At 43.9% G+C, this 13,643-nt stretch overlaps 1 protein-coding gene across 1 annotated transcript in view; it reads left to right on the forward strand.

The window, feature by feature from the left end:
- ndst1a (N-deacetylase/N-sulfotransferase (heparan glucosaminyl) 1a) overlaps window positions 1-13,643 on the forward strand; it is a 40,699-nt gene that overhangs the window by 13,616 nt on the left and 13,440 nt on the right. The window lies entirely within an intron of this gene.

Genomic DNA, 13,643 nt, shown 5'->3' on the forward strand with positions numbered 1-13,643 from the left:
CTCTCTCTCTCTCTCTCTCTCTCTCTCTCTCTCTCTCTCTCTCTCTCTCTCTCTCCCTTCCCCTCTCCCCCCCCACATCACTTCACCTATCAGCAGTCTCACCCATTCACTTGATGCAATGGTGACATCACCCCTTGCATAATGGCATCCAGCCTTCTTCTTTTGCTCTCATCAGCTTCTTGCTCAAATTAGATGAGGGTTATTTCAATAAAGTCACTGTCATCCTCTCTCCATTAGTATATTAACACTCAGATTCCTCCCCTGGAGTCGTCTATCTGTCCGCCTTTCAGCGCAGGGAGGGGGGGGCGCAATCCTCTTCTTTCATGGATCCGTGTAACCTAGTTACTGAGGCCCAGCAGGCAAGGCCAATCAATTAATGAACAAAGGAGCCCGCTCACTGAGCGGCGGTGTGAGTCTAGGACTATAAACAGGGTGCACCCCAAAACATGGTCGCTGTCAGTTGAGTGCTCATCGGATGGATGTTGTTTTGATTTTTTATTGTGCACATGTGTTTATTTGAGCACTGTTGAGTACAGAAGACTAGAAAGCTACTATATGTTACCTGTTGGAGCCCAAAACCAAGTCAATATATATGCATCCATGTCTCATATTGACAGGGAGGAGTATAAGAAAGGGATGGATTTTGAACTTTTTTGATAGAAAAGCACAAAACGCCTTTTCTCACTATTATATTTCATCATATTTGAGATGAATGGACTGTGGCATTTTCTCCACTGCGCCGCGAAATAAACATTTCAGATGTTGTTTGAAAACCTCTCCTCCTCGCAGACAAAATGTGGAGGTGAGCTCACAAATTATGTATGTGGCCAAAGGTTAAACATCCACATTTAGTTGTTCTGATAGGAAACCGGCAGATTTGGATGGACAGCCCTTCCCTTATGTCCACTGCTCTCTCACTGTCTTTTACCAACTTCTCATCCTTGTTATTTATCAATACCTCTTTTTATCCCACTGAGTCCCCGCCCTCCCTTCCCCCCCATGTTACCTTTTTCCCACATCTCTCAGGTCCAAGCCTTATTCTCTCCGGTCTTGCTGCCTCGCTGCCTCTCTGTCATCCCCCTTTTCCCTAATCTGGCTTTTCGTCCCCAGCGTTCCCCTCCCTGGAGTTTCCAGCTCTGTCTCCCAGTGTGTGAGATCAGGGAGCAGGCTGTTGTAACAAGCTGTTGAATAATGTAAGCACAGGGCTATAGGCCAGAGTTTCAGTTAACCCTCTGATCTCTGATCACATAGTGGGTGAGGCGGACACATCATAAATGACAGCTCGACAGCAGAGGAAAGCAGCAGCCTGAAGGCCTTTTTTTTTGTGCTTCTGCCTTCTTCTCACCCTCACCCAAAGGCTAAAGTTCTCCCATCCGGTTTCAGTGTCACAGCCTTTGTCAGCAGGAAACATAGTGAGTGTCCCTCGTCTTTGTTATTCTAACATTGATGTATAATTAAAGGGTTAGAAAAGGCGATGCTGAATAATAGATACCGGAGCAAAGATGTCATGGCATCCTGAACCTTATCGTACGCAGTATTTTCAGATTAAAGATTCATCAGTTTGCTTTTCTTCTAGTTGTCTGATTCAGTCTGCGCTGGCTCATTGTGGCACCATGCTTGCCTCTGAGAAGCTAGAATCATACCTCACCTTCTGCGTATACTGATAATGTTGAAACACAAGCCTTTGATAAGTGGAATAGTCATAATAAATCCTCAGCAGCAGTCAAGTTGTATGTGTGGTCGGTTACCAATTTGTATCAATAAATGGACTGATTCTGGCATTTCCAGTGACCAAGAAAGCGGAGCCAGCACAAAGGTCTCATTAACCCTTTGTGATCAATGCAGGCTCGCCTTTCCCTGAGTGCCTCTAGTTACCTTTTGGAGACTCATATCCTGAGGCAAGGGTGTATTGATCTGCCACACTGATTGGAGGCTGGAGCTGCTGGGGATGTTTTGGTATGAGTGAGGAGCGGTTCTTCATAGCTGGATCAGCTTACTACATCCTGCCCCCCTACTTCCTTCAGCACACCTGTTACAGCTAGCAGGAGATAAAACACACCACCAATCTCTGTGTGTGTGTGTGTGTGTTTGAGAGGGGCTTGTGACTGAGCAAATGGCTGTGAGGCGTATCAAATGAGAAATGTGTTGCATAGGGTTTATGGTGACGGCGTGTGCCTGAACTGCACTGGCTTTGGCAGCTGTTGGTTATGGAAGGGTGGCAGGAAGCAGATTTTAGATTTTATGTGGGTAAAACAGACCACGTCTCAGAGTCTGTGACACACATGACCACAAATATACATGAGAAGTTTAGGTTTGTGTGTAATTCAGTTTGTGTGTATGATGCTGCATTGTGGCATGCATTCAGCCCAATGGAGGATTGACCCTGTGGGCAGTCTTCAGCTCCCCCCTTCTTTAAACGTGTGTGTGTCACGGTAGGATGCACAGCAGCTGTAGAGGCGGCGGTGAAGAGGGGAAATGGTAAGAGCCAGCACAGTAGACAGAAGCCTGATAGACCTGTCAGCTTCGTGACACCTGCACATGCCTCACCCTCTGGTCCAGGATGACACCAGAGGAGGGGAAAGCAGCTCGGCTGTAAAAATACAGGGGCTTGTAGGCAAGGGGCCGAAATAGACCTGAGTCTGGAGCAATGGCAGAGCGAAGACTAAAGCTGAGAAAGGGATAACGGCGAGATATGGCAGAGCCATGTTTATTCTCGGCAACATGGGGTGACTAAGGGAGAGCAGGTAGTGGTACACACCAAGAAGTGTACACGATTATTTTGTTTTAGCACTTTAAACCACAATGGATTGAATAAAGTAGTTAGAATCCAAATCATTAGATAACGATGCATTTATCTCAACTCGATATCGCTTTCAAGGCATTATTTCCAAGGCGGTAATTAAAACCTGAGTCTAACTCTTTTTTTCCCAAAGAGTTACAAACTGGTGGCATAGTAATCTCTGCTTTCATTGTTGTTTTTCGAATGTGTCGGGATTCTGACTTAAGTGAAACAATCTGCAACTTCCTTCGGCTGCTTCCTTTTAAGGTGGTTTAATAGACTTACTATGTCAGAATTATTGTTGACAGTTCACTGTTAGAATAATTGAACAAACTAAACCTTTAAGAATGGTCTGACTCCCTTGCTGCAACTTTTACAATGTTCTCGGATCAAATCTCAAAAGACTCTCAGACTCTCTAGTGTGATAAACTCTTACAATAAAATTGTGGACATGCTTTTGAAGAGTTATGGCTTCCATTATTTTCTTGCTTGGAGAACTTGAGACGGTCATTTTGGGAATTGAGACAAAATTTGGCCTTGTCCGTTTACGATTTGAAGTTCACCTTGACGGACATCATACATTTTAAAACTGTCACGCTGTTGTTTTGTTTATTTGTTTTGCTGTTGTTGTGCTATTGTGCATTTTTTAATTGTGATGTGAATCTGTACCCGAACCACAACCACACAACCGACAGCCTTTTCTTAGCACCAGCTCCTGATCTGCCTTGCTGCTATAGCTCTCTCCAAATATAATTTTTTAATGTATAACTAATAAAAGCAGCTATTATAGAGACCCATGATGTAATGTTGCCAATAAACACAGCCATGTAAAAGACGATGAGTCTGTTGGTTTGTGAACGCAGCATCTATCCACATTACTAGGGTTGAGTGTTAAGAAAAGCACATAAGATGTCACTATCTCTCAACTCTGTGCATCTTCAAGATAAATTAATATCCCTAGATTACCTCTGTATCAATCCCAAAACTATGCCTATGCAACTATTGGACTAACAATATTGATTGAAATAATTATCACTTTCAAAGGCTTATGCCTATGTGGAAGGTCTGTCATGGCACATATAGACCTAGTACAAAAATGCATAGGCAGTGTGAAGCCTCCTAAACTGCAAGTTTGAAGTCCTAATGTTAATTCATTGTTGTGTTTGTGGTATTACTGTGCAGCCCAAGGTCTCTTTGTCTTTTAAATCTCAGTTTTCCATCAAACTACAGCAGGTTTCTCATTGTTTTTGTTGCATTCATTTTACAATCTTCCTTGTCTTGTCAAAAAGTCAATATTTTGGTCTCCTCGCAATAAAAGTCAGCCTTGTTTCAGAATCTGCCACATGCCTCCAGACAAAAACTAGCTGAGATGTCAGGTCAGTGTTTTTTTTAACTGTGGCTTTTTCTTTGCCAGTGACAGTGACTGGTTAATCACCAAGGCAACTGTTGTGGAACACTCGTCTTCCCATCTCTCAGCCATGAAACCCTGTGGAGTCTCAACAGACCCTTTGGTGGCCTTCACACTGGTGTACTCAGAGCAGAGATGGTCAGATTTTGAAGAAGGCTTTTCCACAGCTGTGATACACAGATTTAGACATTCCTAATGGCTGACCTCACTGTACAACAAAGCATAGTTTAGTGTCCTTTTCCCTAGTATAATAGGGTTGTTGTATCATCCAGATATGGGTGTGTTTAATAAATATTTAATAATGGGTGTGTACTTAATTCCTTTTCACATTCTAATGACATTTTAATGACATAACATGTTTCAAGAAAGAACATTTTAGGGTGGATTTGGACAAAGGGGTGTGTTTACTCACTTTTTTCTCTTTAACGTTGTGAGATAAGGTGTTTTTGTTTTTTTATTTCACCAATTTCCCATTAAATAAATGATGGATTTTAGAGTGTTTGCAATTTTGTGCAGCTTGATTGAATTTAAAGGCACTGTGGTTAGTGACTGCCATCCAGTTAAACGAATGCCATACAGTCCAAGGCGGCTTAATGCTGTCATTTGGGAAAACTGTATTTAGCGCAGGTTGACTCTGGTAGTGTTGACCGAAAGCAGAAAGTACAAGAGAGCATTGAGATGTCGGAGCTGAGCCTCAGTTAAATACTCCACAGGAGTTGTAATAGGATTCATGACTGGTGCTGCAGTTGGGAGTATAATTATTGTTATTGCAATGAGACCATCATAAGGCTGGGTATTTCTCTGCAGTTGGGAGTTTTCACGCATTTAGTGCCTGCAATTACCTCGATGGGGGCATGTGTCAAGTGTGTACTGTTTGTTTATGTAAAACATAATATACACAGCCCTCTAAACAGATGTCCACGTCCACTTCCACCCATTTATCTGTTGTTCCTGATGCACTTTGAAAAGCGAGCTGATGATCATCAGTACGTTTTCATGCAGGAGGAAAAATCGTATCTGTTTGATCTCGCAGGCAAAAATATGGCCAGCAAAACAGAATCTCATCTCTTGTGTCAGCTATTCTTCCGCACCGTGATTTTCCCATGGGGACGCATTTCTGCTGCGCGAATCACGGTCAGATCAGTGTGGGCTGTTTCTTATCTGGACATGAAAGAAGGGAAGATGGAGGAGGAGGAGGGGGATGAGGAAGAGAGGTAGGGGCTTCTCTGGCAATGATAATACCTGAAATTCACTGGGCGGCCTCTGGAATCTAGTTCATCATCATTTCATGAGCAGGAATTATACTTATCCCTATTACGGCCGAGGTTACATCTTCTGCTCGGCTGTTTTTCCCTCAGCCTCTCACGGACCGATTGAGTAAATTGGACAGTTGAATTGTTTGTGTGTGCTACAGCTCATATTACAGCATGCCTGGGGTTTTATCATTTGTTTGATCATCTGCTTTTATTCACATGCGGTCGCCATAAGCATTGTTGTCGTTTGATAGCATCTCTGGTTCACGTCAGGTCAGCACGTCCGTCATTGCTGCTCCCGTTGCAGGTGTAACAGTCTTAATAAAACATTTAGCCTTAATTCAGAGTTTCCCTGCATGGGTTCTCTGCGCTGAATAGGCAGTTGATTTGATCGGCAGACTCAGCAGTGTGAAATGAAACCAAACTGACAACTGCTGTTATCTCTACTGGCCTCCCCCACTTAGAACCCTTCCCCCCCGAACCTTCACGTTCACTCACACAGACACGAAGAGTACAGCTTTCACCTCTGACTGATGTATGTTGTCTGTATAAGGGGAGAACCATTACGAATTCTCAGTCCCATCGGAGACATTGTGCTGCCCGCCACGCTCCCTTGTCCTTCAGCCGCGTCCTGAGATGACGGTAGATAAACAAAGCGAACAAACAGTCACTCCCCGCAGCATTGATCTGGCTCCCTCACCCCTCCCTGCTCTCGCCAACAACGCCACATTGATTCCACCTACACTCAATTTATATGAAAGCCCCTCTGCCCCACCTCCCCTCTCCACCAGGACTGACAAAAGTGATAAATGACCAACCCCTTCCTCCCTCTGCCACCACCTCCCTGCGCCCTGCGTTGGCTGTCCGACACACTACAAGCCTATTTCTCCTTTCACAAACCCAATAGAGTGAGCTCCCCCTTTATCACGGAAGTGTATGTTTTAATTTTTTAGCAGGGAGGAAGTTGAGTGCGGAGGGGATGGGGCGGATGTAATTCATTGCTTTAAGGTCATTCCTATAATTTCCACACATAAACATGTCACTTGTGTAATTTCAACGCCACAGGACATCCATATGCATGATGTCAAACCATCGAAAGGGACGAATAAAGGTAATTATTATTTATTTCAGTGACACATTAACTTGGGTGGCTGCTGGCTAAACGTCTGCATTGTCACTCAGAGGAAATCATATGCGGAGGCATCAAAGTGGGGTCAATTGTTTCTTTTTGTCCTCGGCCCATGCAGTCCATCCGCTCCATATGTGTGTGATGACTTTGTCAAGCGTGGAATCACATGAATTGAGTTGGAGTTTAAACAGATGCTACATGTGAATATGGGAATCTGTACACGATGGACAACATTTAGGGGCTGGAAGCCTTCTGGTCTCTGTTTCCAGTTTGACCAATCACGTTTGAGCAGGCTTTGGTTGCCCGCAGGCGCAGAGCAAAAGAAGCGGAACACAACAAATTGAAATGCATCGCCTCTATAATTTATCTGCATTCATATGCAGATAGATGTTGATGTCGATTAGTCAAAATGTCATCTGGATCGAAAACATCTCAAAGTATCCTCATGTGTGTTGTATTCTGTGCAGAGAAACAGACGACTCAACCAACTGATACCGGTTTACAGCGATTGTAAGACAGAGTGTTGGCCTTGATATCCACTCTTTACACCGGAAGCCCTACATATTGGCAGTACCCTCCACCGACGCTAATTGGTGATCGAATGGTAGCCGATGGGCTCCGAGATAGATTCGTAGGTGACACCTCTGCTTGTAGGGATCTGTCGTCATGTGTGAATAATGACTCATCTTCACGGAGTTTCAGCTCACTGCAGTGTTTTCTATCTGTGTCGTCCTTGACTACCTCACAACTGCTAATAAATGGCTGCAGTTTACAAATGATGTTTTCCATGTTCTCAACTGTTTTTTTTTATTGTACAGATCCAGTGTCCCCATGCTTGTAAATGGGGCACAGTGTGTCTATAAATAGATTTACTGTGGTAGCGAGCTGCTGGTTGTTAGGTGTTTATGTGTATATGTGTGTGCGGTTCTTTTTATGGGCTGTATGGAGGTGGCCGTGGCTATTGATGATGGTTTCTCTCTAGCCACTCTTCTCTTCAGCCCAGGGGGGTAATACCATTGAGGAAAGATTCCATTTCACATCTTGGCTCTCTACCATTCCCTAACGTCCTGTCCTTGCTTAGTCTCCACCCCTCCACATCCACATTTTTCCCAGTAGCTCCCACTGCTCATCCACTCTGCTTCTCCCACTGTGAGGTAATCCATTTTACACTACCTTACACTCTCAGATCCCTCCTGTTCCTATAGCTCCTGCTCGAGAGCCCAGATTTGAAGAGGACGGGAGGTTTGGGAGTCTTATCTAAGATGAAAAAGACTCGGAGAGTGCCATGTATATTTTATTCTCTGCCCTCTGTTTTTATTCATCTTGGTCCTAATCATCCCCACATTATATGAATGAAGGATTGCACCATTATGCCTGCCTGCTCATCTTATCCTCTTGGATGAGGATATCTGTGATGATGGGATCTGACATGATCCCTCTAATGGAAGTCTAAAGGTGGAATCTGCTGGAGAATGTACAGAGATGCCCCACTTCTCTCCCGATTGTGTTTGAACACACTTCTGCGGTCTTCCGTTCTGTTGTTAATTGCTCTTTGGGAAAAGATTGCACTCCTTTGTCTGGATTTGAAGATGATTCTGCCTCTTTGTCCCATTAGTGTCTCGACGAATAACATTGCAATCATTTTAATTATGACAGCGCTGGGATCGAGGTCTTCAAGTAGGGCCTTGAGATGTAATTGGAGGGGCACGGGCGAACTGAGAAAAGGCGTTTTTCTTCTGTGAAATTGCCTCAGTCTTGGGGACAGTAAATTGAGGTACTGAAAAATGATGTGATAATTCAGCCGCATGGTTTGGTAGAGGAAATGGTCTGAAAGTCACTTTCTAGAGAATTAGAAGGCAAAACTATATTCCCCTCCCGAGTCCACTGTCCTTCATGCAGTGGCATGAAATGAATTGATGAGACAGAGAGAGGGGGAAGTGTCGGTGTGAATGTTTGCAGCTAAAATGAAACTGCCTGCTTGAGCATTCAGATTTGCTGAAGGGTGGGAGGCAGGAGCCGTAGTGAGGATACGCCGCCACACGTTCCTCGCTATTTCACGGCCTGAGCCTTTAATCACAACAAGCACAATGAATGCATGAAATGGAATTTAAATTTCAGATTGATTGATTCTATATTGATGACTGCCAGGGCTGGCTTAAGCATAAAAAAGACGAAGGAAAATAAAGCAAACCCCTTAAAGAAGCCGATTTCTTGCTCCTCTCATGTGCCTGTTTGTTGCTTCAAATGTGCTTCAAAAGAAATATGAAAAATTTGCTTTTTGAAGTTTAATCTCTCACAAGAGAGGGTAGGAGGCTGAATGCAAATGCAGAAATTTGCTTTAGCTTTGCTTCTTACTGCTTATGGTGGAGAATTCTAACACAGTGGCTCTTGTAGATGTCGACAGCAGCCCTCAACCCTTCAGACTGTGGAGTTTGTCGCCTTGGGTTTTAGTGAAGGCCTCTAAATGAACAACACATGCACCATAAAAATAAGAGTAGGAGTGAAGACTCATAGCATTTGACACCTCTCTTAAAATAATGTTCGGTCCTCGCCTCCTCTCATTCGATTGTGTCTTGTTTCTTAATCCCCTCAAGGCATCGCACACAGTAACAGAGCTGGCATAAGCACATTTGGTACTGTTTGCAGTGTCGAGATTAACAGGATTACAGATTAGGGATTACACTGGCGTCATTCCTACCCATTTAACCTTGACCCCTGCCCCCCGCTGGAACAATTCATACGGTCATCCCGAGCCTGTTTGTGTGTTTGTGAGACCTGAGTGTTTGCACAAAAGATCAAGTCATATTTGTTCAGGAATAACCACAAACAAAACCTGTGCGCTCTTTTTTGAGATCGTTTGGATTGTAGATCTTCTAATGAGTCTCTCGGGTCGGTGTCCGCTGTGATCAAGCCACTTTGGTGCAAGCGCATCAATACACAGACAAAGGCAGAAAAGTGACAGTAGCAGGAACAACAGTAGCCTTTTGATGAGTGGATTAGCCGTTCTCCCTCTTTTTCCTTCTGCGCGTTCTTCATGCCACTGAACACGACGCAACTTCAGTGTTTCCATGGAGAACGTGCGGTTGCCAAGGCCTGTGGAGATTGAACACAGAGGGTCGTCGTTTTATTTCTGTCACTCAGCGGTGAGGCGACGGATCGGGCAGCGGGGAAACAGGGGGAGAAGGGGGAAGAGCCGGGACCCGAGGGGCTCAGAGGGTCCAGCTCTACTTTACAAGTTTATTTGTTGAAGGGATCACCTCCAGCCAGGCAGACTCTCGCCTGACAGTGTTAATGTACTGGCTCTCCTCAAAAGCCCTGGGGCATTTAGTGTTATTCACACTGTTAAAAAGAAGTGTCATGGAGGGAGGGGGACGGAGGAGACGGGATGTGCGAAGCTACATATGGCCAACCTTACCGGTGTTTATCTAGAGAGTTGTTACAGCTGAGGACCAGGCTCCGTCCTCCTGTTCCTCATCGCCTCTCATTAATCTAGCAGTATGGTCTTGGCCTGCTTCCCATGATGTAGAGCGAGCAGGTTTAGAGTGACCACCCACCAGGAGGAAATGCATTTGTCCGTCCTCTCGGCCGTCACCTGCTATTGTTTACTCTTCCGCCACTTCATTCCGTCACCGTCATTCAGCTGCTATAAAATCAGGAGGTATTTATTTTAATTGATGTTTTCAAAGCTGCAAGATTAATGATCGCCCTTGGGGCTGAGTTTCACGCTTATATCTCGCACCATTTTCCTGTTATGCATCATCCTCTCCCTTTCCTCAGCCTTTGTCTCCTTTCCACTTAATATTTTTGAGTATATTTTTTTTTTTTGCTTTGCATTTGCTATTTCCTCTTATCGGCCGATCTGCCGGCTCCATTTAGGGAGACTTATAATCCACCTGTGCAATTACAGCACTCATATTCAGTCCGAGCTCCTTCCATCATTGGGAATGAAAAGGTTGGCTATCCGATTCACATTAGTCTCCATCTGCCACTCCTTTATGCATGACTTAAAACACTGATTCTCGTTGACAGACTGAAATGTGGGTCTCAGGCTCTGCACACCTTTTGGCTGCTCTATACCTTATGACTATGTCTGCTGGATATACCTTGTATGAGCTTCTGCTTAACATGAAATATTCATGTTCCATTTTCTTCCTGCTCTGCATTTTTGCATCTATTATTTTGGAGAGGAGGAAGACTGAGGAGCATTTGTGGTTGTATCTCGACTTCTAAGGTGTATATTATACATGGCACATAAAGTAGAAGACGCATTAGGTTGTATAGAAGAGCAGACATTTGAGATCCATTAGCCATTATTCTGTTCGGGCTGTGCTATATCCTTATCTCCATTATAGTCTAATGTATTATAGTCTCCATTTAGCCATCCTGCTTCACACTTTAGGCCTTGAGCTCTCAGTGTCAGCTCCTCTCTTGCTCCCCACACTCTGGCCAGCATCACACATCTCCCCCTCCTCTTTTTCCTTCAGTTGTCGCTCTCTGCATCACAGACTGAAGGTCAACATTGGGAGGACGTAATCACTGCTGCAAATTGGGCAAGAAAGGAGCCTTTCTGTGTCCCTGCTGTGTTTGGGTTGTCTCACCATTTAATCTGCTCCCAAGCCATGTCAGCAGTGTGGTTAAAAGTCAAGGCAGAGCCCAATGTCTTTCTGCAGACGTCGGCCATATCTTCATTCTGATTAATCATTAAGAACCTAAACACATTCTTTCTTGAATGTTGGGGCTTAGATAAAAAATAGATTGATGATTCTTTAGGTGATATCTAACCCGTATGAGAAAGAAATATGAGGCTTGATATTTTTACATTTAATTTTTCTGTGCAATGATTATTAACATAAATCCTCATATTTCCTGCATTGTTTATTCTGTAAAATTAGAGCTTCATATTGGTGCATATCGGTAAACAAAAACTGATATTGATATGCCTTAAAGGCTCATTTTGGTCAACTCCTATCAGCCAACTGGTAAATCATCAGGTTCTTAATCAAACTAAACTGAAATTAACCAACAACCTTGACACTTGACTATTTTTTGTCACTTGTCAAGGAACTTTTCCAAACAGCATCTCATATGTAATCAGTAGCGGCTCTTTTCTCTTTTTACCGTTGTTTAGTTCCATTTCTGTTGCAGTCCATTTATAATAAAGGCTGAACAGATAAATAACCATTCAATTAAATAGCTACCAGATTAGATTGATGAAAATAACAATCTATAGATTGTGCTATTGAAATATCTAATGAGTTGTTGCCTCAGACTTTATAAATATAATTTGTTAAAGATAAACATTATCGATGGAATTTGTTCTATTTTTTTAGGCAACAGCACATGCTCTGGACCCAGGTGACCTGAAATAACAGTTGAGCCTGTAATGTTGAAAGTCTATTCCCTTCGTCTTCTCTCTGCTTCACTGTTTGGAGCAGCGGCCACTTCCTGTGACTAATCATTCGCTGATATGCCATGGCACGAACCCCGGCTCCCTCCGAAATGAACAAACAAGGTACCGGGGGATCTTTAAGCGACCAGGGCTGTTGGTTTTTGTCGGCTCCACTGCGATACATTCTCTGAACGCCCACTGTTTCTTTCACGGCCTCGCTTTACATTAGACTCTGCCTCCCTGTGAAGAGGAGACTTGGACGAGACTCAGAGAAAAGGGGGTGAGAGTTTCTCCTGCTGCACTGGCAAGCAGATTTAAGGCGTCCTGTTGAGCTTGGCTGGAAGGCCAAGAGGGGGCAGATATGTTCGGCAGAAGGCTGACCTCCATCACATTAAAGGGACACTATGGGAGTTCGATTTTTGGTCCTCGTAGCCCTGTGTGCAAATGAATGATAACTTCAGCGATCCAGGGATTATCTTTCTGGAATTCTGTTGGACAAAATGTATGGTATGATCTCCTATCAAGCTGTGTAAAATCAATACTGTATTGATCATAATGCCGTCAGATGGATGATCGTTGCCCACAGGATTTGCTACGCTGAGCACAGTATGGCCACTCTTGTATTTTTAATGATGGTCACCTTTAATCAAATCCTGGTTTATAGAGAAACGAATAAACCCTTTGATGACATTATCAAATCCATTTTATGTCTGATTTGTGTCTGAAGAGTCTTTATGGGCTTGGTGGTCACCGTTTAATGTGTCTGTGTTGAGAGGGTTGTGACTCTGCTCTAATGTGGTATCTAGGGTTTTATAAAAGGGTGTGTGTATATTTGTGTGAGTGTGTAGACAGAGTAATTCCATGCAACGGTATTGTGTGCTTGGTCTCATTCTCTCCTACAGGCCTCTAAATGGAGAAATGATGTTTTTGTAAGTGACTAGCTCGCACTGTTCTCATGCTGCATCTTGTACTTTTCACACTCTGCTTGATGAAGACGGACTAAAGGGTCTGTATATTTCCACAGGCCTGCAAAGAGGGGTTTTTAGGAGTGTATATAGAGTGTGATAAGGGGGTGGGGTAATTCTCCCAGAGTGAAGGACCCTTATTGTTGCCAGGTCTGTCTGTCACTGTCACCCACTCCTCTGATCTTGGATAATTTCCCTCCCATCACCTTTTTTTTTTCTCCCGTCCCTTTCCTTCCATTTGTGTCACGATGCTGTGAGGATTTTAGGGAAATGGAAGACGAGTGTCCGCACGGGTGATGGCTTCACCACTGGACTGAATTGGGAATTGGTTTGCCCTAAGGCTTTGTTGTCACTCACATTCTGCTTATTGATTGTGTGGAGGCTGCATGAGTGGGTGATTTATTCTCTCTCTCTCTCTCTCGCTCTCTCTCTCTCTCTCTCTCTCTCTCTCTCTCTCTCTCTCTCTCTCTCTCTCTCTCTCTCTGCGTGTGTGTGTACAGGGGTTAGGTGATTGCATGTAGGGGGGATATTGGCAGCTCTTACTTTGTGTAGGTGAAAGCAAGGACTACTTTTGAGTAATTTTTGGAGCATTGGCACTGTCAGCATGCACACATCTCCCACACGCTGCTAAACCTGCAAAATAAAAGAAAGCAATATGTTGTTTGTTCTATAGAAGCTGATATTTTCATATTTTAACATTATTTGCGTCTGTGTCACTAT

Source organism: Platichthys flesus, chromosome 8 (assembly GCF_949316205.1).
Source record: "Platichthys flesus chromosome 8, fPlaFle2.1, whole genome shotgun sequence".
Lineage (NCBI taxonomy): Eukaryota > Metazoa > Chordata > Actinopteri > Pleuronectiformes > Pleuronectidae > Platichthys > Platichthys flesus.